The sequence below is a fragment of the Bison bison genome, unplaced genomic scaffold, assembly GCF_000754665.1.
Source record: "Bison bison bison isolate TAMUID 2011002044 unplaced genomic scaffold, Bison_UMD1.0 scf7180017864491, whole genome shotgun sequence".
Classification (NCBI taxonomy): Eukaryota; Metazoa; Chordata; class Mammalia; order Artiodactyla; family Bovidae; genus Bison; species Bison bison.
The window spans coordinates 19,286,817-19,293,533 of record NW_011495050.1 but is presented as its reverse complement, the minus strand read 5'-3'; the positions used below and the strand labels follow the sequence as shown (position 1 = coordinate 19,293,533).

The following is a 6,717-nucleotide window of genomic DNA, read 5'->3' as shown; positions in this document are numbered from 1 at the left end:
AGAGACAGCTTCCCTGGTGGCTCAGACAGTAAAGAATCTGCCTGCAATGCCGGTTAGACCTGGGTTCAATCTCTGGGTCAGGAAGATCCCCTGAAGAAGTGAATGGCAACCCACTCCAGTATTCTTGCCTGGGAAATCCCATGGACAGAGGAGCCTGGCGGACTACAATCCACAGAGCTGCAGAGTTGGACACGACTGAGGGACTAACACTTAATCACTTACCAGGCTAGAGTCTGGAATGTTAACTCGTTTTCATTATTTGCCTAACATAAATTAAGACACACCACCTGCTGTTGCTTAATTCCAAAATAAAATATAATTATGAATTTTCTATTGTTTTGAATATTTGGTGTGCAGCTTCCTGTTCTAGGGAGAACCAAGAGTGAACTTTATAAAAAGAATAACTTCCCTGTTTATTTGGTTTTATTCCTCAAAACGACTGATGTGAGAAACCATGCTGGATCCATGCTGGATTACTGATGAGTGGGTATCCCTAGCCTCTAAGATAAAGGGAATTCAAACTCAAGTGCGCAGAGCCTGTAAGAATGCAAATTCCTGGGCCCAGTTTAGTAGGCCTGGGGTGGGGCCTAGAATTCTGCATTTTTAAATAAGCATCATGGGTAATTCTGAGGCAAGGAGCCATCCAGCTACATGTTGAGAAATTCTAGAGAGGTTACGGCTGTGGCTTATAAACACAGAAATCAGCAGGACACCCAGCAGCTGCTACTCTCCTCCCAGCTAGAACTTTCCTGGAATGTATATTCCAGGAAACTATTTATATATCTATTTTTAAAATAACATTAGGGCTTTTTTCTCCTTGGTTATCAAGCTAATGCAGAGAACACATATAGCTCCATAATAATAATTTTTTAAAAAATCACTCATTATCTCTCCTAAGAAGGGGGGAGACTGTTAACATTATATTGATTCTTTTCTTCCGTGTCCATTTTTTAAATAAATTTGACAACATACGGAATATATCATTTCATTTTTTCCATGTTTCAAAATTTTTTTCCTGGAAATATCATTTCTAAAAGCTATTAGCACCCCCTCACGTGGGATGCGGCTTATTTTAATAACCATCCTTAACTGTTGGACGTTGAAGTTGTTTCTAGTAAACGACACTGAGAAGACCTCTGTGCATTAAGTTTTACGACATTTTTGATGCTTTTCTCCAGCTGGATTCCTAGTGGTGCATCGCTGGATTAAAGGATATAAGTGTTCCTGAGATTCCTGACAGGTGGATGCTAACTTGCTGTTTCTATCTGCCCCCTTGCTGGCACAGGGCAAGACACCCATGTTGACTACCCTCTTGGCCTGTGCAGCAGCCCGTTTATCAAAGGCATCACTCTTACCACATGTTACAGGCTGAACTGTTTTCCCTTAGAATGATACTGTGAAATCCTAAACACCCTCCCCCCCGGCCAGTACCTGTGGATGTGACCTTATTTGGAAACAGGGTCTTTGCTGGTGTAATTAAATTAAGAAGAGGCGATTGGAGGACTTTTCTGATGGTCCAGTGGCTGAGACTCCGTGATGCCAATGCAGGGGGCCTGGTTTGATCTCTGGTCAGGGAACTAGATCCCACATGCTGCAACTAAAGGCCCTGTGTGCCACAACTAAGACCCGGTGGAGCCAAATAGGGTGGCGCCAGAGATAAAGAACCCGCCTGCCAATGCAGGAGACATAAGAGACGTGGGTTCGATCCCTGGATCAGGAAGATCCCCTGGAGGAGGACATGGCAACCCACTCCAGTATTCTTGCCTGAAGAATCCCACGGACAGAGGAGCCTGGCGGGCTACAGTCCATAGGGTCGCACAGAGTTGGACACAACTGAAGCGACTTAGCATGCACAAATAAACAGAAATAAATATTTAAAAAAAAACAAAGAAGAGGCTATTAGGGTGGGCCCTTATTCAGTGTGACTGGGGTTCTAATAAAGAGACCGCCACGTGAAGATGCGCACAGAACGCCATGTGCTAACAGAGGCAGAGAATGGGGTGAAGTAGCTGCAGGCCAAGGAATGCCAAGGATTGCAGGATGTGTTGAAAGAGCCTAATAAATGCTTATTCATTGAGTCAAATCCAAGAATTTGAAGGAAAAGTGCAGAGTTTATATTCTGGGTACCCCTGTGCCAGGTGAGATGTGACCCTGAGGGAAAACACTAAGTCAGACCCTGCTCCAGTGGGTGATGGGTTCCAGAGCCTCATGCCGGGCCCTGAACTCGCGTGAGGGACCTTCCTTGCAAGAGACAAGGAGGGATTCTACCCAGAGTCTCAGAGGGAGCAGGGCCCTGCAGATAACTCCAGCCTCTAGAATTCTGAGCAAATACATTTCTGTTGTTTTAAGACACCCAGTTTGTGGTTCCTTGGTTATGGAGTCCTAGGAGAATATACTATACATTCTCTGGACTGGTGTCAGATGGGCTAGAAAGAGCTGAAAGGGAAAGTGTTAGTCACTCAGTCATGTTCAACTCTTTGCCACCCCATGGACTGTAGCCAGCCAGGCTCCTCTGTCCTTGGGATTCTCCAGACAAGAATACTGGGGTGGGTTGCCATGCCCTCCTCCAGGGGATCTTCCTGACCCAGGGATCAAAACTGGGTCTATCTGCATTGCAGGCAGATTCTTTACTGTCTGAGCCACCAGGGAAGCCCAGAAAGAGCTGAGGTGAGGTGCAAAGGGCAGTTCTTACTCCCTCTACCAATGGTGCTCAATGCAGCCCGTCAATCTGTCCTTCCTGGGAATGTGATCTGCTCCCATTCTCAGAAGCAAGACTCCAGGGCCCGGTGTAAGGCTCTGGGACCCACGGGAGCAGGGTCTGATTTAGTGTTTTCCCTCAGGGTCACATCTCACCTGGCACAGGGATACCCAGAATATATATTTGTCACTTTTCCTTCAACTTGGATTTTACTCAGTGAATAAGCATTTATTAGGTTCTTTCAACACCTCCTGCATTAAAGGCTCAAACATGCCAATGTCTGGGCAAAGGTCATCTTTGTCACTGATTGGGCCTCAGAATGATTCATTATCAGGTTCTCTCAGGCCTGAAATCCACCATTGGCTGGCAGATTGTGCTGCTCTTAAATTCCTTATCTCTCCTAGAGATGTTGGTCTTTTTGCGCCAGTGGCTTCTGAAAAATAGCTCAACATTCTCTCAATTTGACTTTCTTGACCCTGGACAGAACCTAGACCTAAAGGATCCCAAAGGAGAAGATTATACACTTCAGGAAGTTGTTACCCCCAACAGCTAGAAACCACTTAATTTTTATTGGAGTATAGTTGGTTTACAATGTGGTGATAGTTTCAGGTGTACACTGGGCACCCACCAGCTGTCAACTACTTCCTCTGGTCCTCCACAGAGCCCTAAGAAGTAGGTATAAGGATCTCTATTTTACAGAAGAAACCTAGGCACAGACAGATCAGCAGGTGGCCCAAGGTAGTAGAGCTCAGACACAGAAAAACCAAAGCTAGAACCACATTTTCTCACACAGAGGGTTCCTGGCCCTCTGCTCCACTGGTCAAGGACAACTGGAGGTTAGCTTTTCAGTGGCATGACAAATGCTACCATGCGGTGCCAGATGTTTTGAGGAGTTATGCCAAATCCTTTGAGGCAGACGTTCCTAGTTTGGCTCGGTTTCCTCTCCAACTTTTCTGGCATGTGCAGTGATACAGAACTTGGTTACATGACTCCCTGAAAACACACTGATCTCTGCCAATTCGTCTCCTAATTTCGTATCTCACTTTCAATATATCCATTCCCCACAAGTTGCGAGGAAAATGAGTCCTCCAAATGCATACGAGGAATCTCATATTCAACAACACGCTTGGAAAACGTTTTGTGAAGGAAGGCAGCCCCTACTTTATCTGTTGTAGCACTGCGGAATTTACACATGACATGTCAGCTTCAGTTAGGGCCACCCGCGTTCCTGGGTGCGCAGGTACAGTCAGTGGGCGGGTTGCCTTTAGTGAGGTACACTTAGGCCCCATTGACCCTCTGCCTGGTGACAGTGTTAGCCACTCGGTCGTGTCCGACTCTTTGTGACCCCATGGACTTTAGCCTGCCAGGCTCCTCTGTCCCTGGGATTCTCCAGGCAAGAATACTGGAGTGGGTTGCCATTCCCTCCTCCAGGGTCCCCGATCCAGGGATTGAACTCGGGTCTCCTGCATTGCAGGCACACTCCTTTACCACCTGAACCACCAGAGAAGCCCATAGGGAAGGTTCTAAGGAGAGGCACATAGGCTCTTCCTGCTGAGCAGCTTCCAGGGGTCCATCAGGTGAACAAGCCAGGGTCACAAAGGCTGAGCTGAGTCGTGAGGCAAAGGGCAGGGTGGGTCAAAACTCAGGATGAGGATCTCATGGAGGCAGCAGACACAGCAAACAGGAAGCGACCTCAGACACGAAAGAGGCTGCCAGGCCAAGCGTGGGGCAGAAGAGGCCGGAGCTGACAGCTAATTCACTTCCTCACGCGTTCCACCAGGAAGGAGTTGCAAAGATGAAACTCTGGGCCTTTTCAGCAGGCCTCTGGGTAGAGAGGGAAGCTGAAGACAGCAAAACCTCTCTCTCTCAGGCCAAGCAGAGCGTGGGAAGGGTGACAGTGCAGCTGCCAAGGGCCATAGGCACACAGATCAGGGAGTGGGAGAAAAGAGATTGACAGAGGTGATAACTGCCTCTCTGACACACACGTGAGAAAGCAGAATCTGAAACAGTGGAGGAGGCAGCCCCTACCAAGGGCGTTCTCAGCATGAAGAAAAAAAAAAAAAAATGGAAGTTGGGGGTTGCAGTGTTTCTGACTTCAGTATCCGACCAGAGCACCCTGCTGCACCTGGCCTCAGCTCCCAGGATAAACCCCCGTTGGTCCAGCCCACCAACTTCCCCCGAAGCGCAAACACCCAGGGCCCAGGACCTTCTGCTCCTAACTAACAGCGCCCATGAGGATCCCCAGCCAGTCCTTCTGCTCTTGGATGCCACAGGGCTCTGCATCTTGACCCACCTCAGCAAATGAGACCCCCTGGTTTCCCCAAAGCTGTCATTTTTACCTCTTCTACAGAGGTCCAGAGAGAACTTCCCAGGAGTCCAGCTCAATGTGGTTTTGACCCGGCAGGAATGAGCCACCCGCCTGCACACTTGGGAGAAGGCTGGGCACGAGGGGAAGGGGGCCGGGAGCTCTGCTCTGCCTGGGTCTGAAAGAGGGTCATACAGGGTGAGAGGCAGCTCACGTGGTCCTGGGAGGCCGCACTGACAAACAGCTCTGCACAGACCCGGATGGGTTCTGGGCACCCAGCTGTTGTGCTCCTTCTGGCTGCAAGATGAGACCCGGACATCCCCTCCTGGGGCTGGCATCACTTGCTGAGCCGTGGCTTTGGAAAGAAGGGCAAGTCAAATCCCAAAAAGAGATTGAGAATGAATTCCAGCTGGAAGCCCCCCACCCATGGCAGCTGTATAGGGTGGGGTGAGATGAGGTGGACTCGGAGGGGAGGAAACCCAGGCGCCTGTGGAGGTCTGCTGGCTTTCTGTCTTCCTGGCTCCTCTCCATTCCTTCCTGTCTGACAAGGGCGGGGCAAAGGGTCAGGGAACTTCTAGGTGCAAGTGGGTGCTCTTTAAAAGATCTTTTGTCCTTGAGCAACCTAAAAACCTTGTGGCTCAGCTGGTAAAGAATCCACCCGCCATGAAGGAGACTTGGGTTCGATCCCTGGGTTGGGAAGATCCCCTGGAGAATGGAAAGGCTACCTACTCCAGGACTCTGGCCTGGAGAATTCCACGGACTGCATAGTCCATGGGGTCGAAAAGAGTGGGACACAACTGAGCGACTTTCACTTTCACATCCTAGAACCACAGGAGGCAGCCTCTCGAAGCGGTTGCTGAACCCAGACAGTGGCAGACCATCGCCCAGCCTCTTACCCAGAGCAAAAAAAAGCCCAGACTCCACCTTCCTTTCTGCAGCTAATCCATTTTCTCTCCTCAGGATTTTGGCCTAGTACCTCAGGTAACAGGAAACTCACCTTTCCAAGGATTGCAGTTACGTCCTTGGCAGGTTCTTAAGATTCTCCTTCCTTCTTTTTGTGCTTCCTTTTTTTCTTCCTACCACTCTCCTCACCTTCACTGGATGGCCACCCACCCCCAGTTTACTCAGTCTCTCAAATTCTTCGACCCCTGGACAGATATCCTCTTTGAGGTGGTGGTGGGCAGGGGCGGGGTGAGATAGAAGACCCTTCAACCTCAACCCCATCCCACCGCGGTCAGAGGAGGCAACCAGGTTGCTGCTGCTGCTGCTGCTAAGTCGCTTCAGTCTTGTCCGACTCTGTGCGACCCCAGAGACGGCAGCCCACCAGGCTCCCCCGTCCCTGGGATTCTCCAGGCAAGAACACTGGAGTGGGTTGCCATTTCCTTTAGGCCAGGGCATTTATGCAAGGCCATCCCTGAGCAGGCAGGGCCGTCCGTCCGAGGCTAGGCCAGAGCTGCTCCCATCAGAGGGATCTTGGGCCGCCCTCTCCAGACACGAAGGTCCCCGCCTGGCCTTGGGCCGAGCGTGTCCACTCGCGGCGCATCTCCTCCCCCAGAAACGTGGCCTGGGGCCTTTCCCAGCAGCGGCCTCTCCCTCCCCCACGCCTCCGCGAGCCACCCACCCCGCGCCGGCTCCAGCACGTGGCTCTGGGCGCAGGTTTCCTCTCCGCCCCGGCCGCTCTGCAGGGTGGTTTTCACCCTCTCGGTTCCCCCTA

The 6,717-nt window shown here is 50.5% G+C and overlaps 1 long non-coding RNA gene across 2 annotated transcripts in view; it reads right to left on the bottom strand.

The window, feature by feature from the left end:
- Positions 1 to 6,270, bottom strand: part of LOC105005480 — a 14,360-nt gene extending 8,090 nt beyond the window's left edge. The window contains exon 1 of one of the 2 annotated variants that reach the window (XR_827325.1): positions 6,001 to 6,270. This is a non-coding gene — a long non-coding RNA (uncharacterized LOC105005480). Of the gene's footprint in view, positions 1 to 5,037; positions 5,429 to 6,000 lie in introns of those variants that run through there. The other variant, XR_827324.1, reaches the window with a different exon arrangement.
- Positions 6,271 to 6,717: the final 447 nt, after the last annotated feature.